The following is a 313-nucleotide window of genomic DNA, read 5'->3' as shown; positions in this document are numbered from 1 at the left end:
CGTCCGGTGCTCACCTGCCTCGCGCTGCTCGCCGCCTCCCTCGTTAAAAACCTTTTAATTACAGAGACAGAAGTTTGCCCGGCATCAGCTGCTTGCGGAGATGCGATCGCGTCTCTGCCCCAGCGCTGCTGCCGGAGGGGATGAGATCTGGTCAATGCCTGTCCCCACGCCTGCCCCACCACCCAGACCCGGCGTGGGTGACCCCAGTCCACGGGTGACGCAACACACACCCCCTGCTCCTCCCCAGCCCCTGGAAGGGAGCGGATTCCTGCCGGGATTCCTGCGGGAAGCCCCGCCCCGGAGCAGGGCAGAA

This window comes from Eurypyga helias, unplaced genomic scaffold, assembly GCF_000690775.1.
Source record: "Eurypyga helias isolate BGI_N326 unplaced genomic scaffold, ASM69077v1 scaffold27499, whole genome shotgun sequence".
Classification (NCBI taxonomy): domain Eukaryota; kingdom Metazoa; phylum Chordata; class Aves; order Eurypygiformes; family Eurypygidae; genus Eurypyga; species Eurypyga helias.
This window is presented reverse-complemented; position numbering follows the sequence as displayed.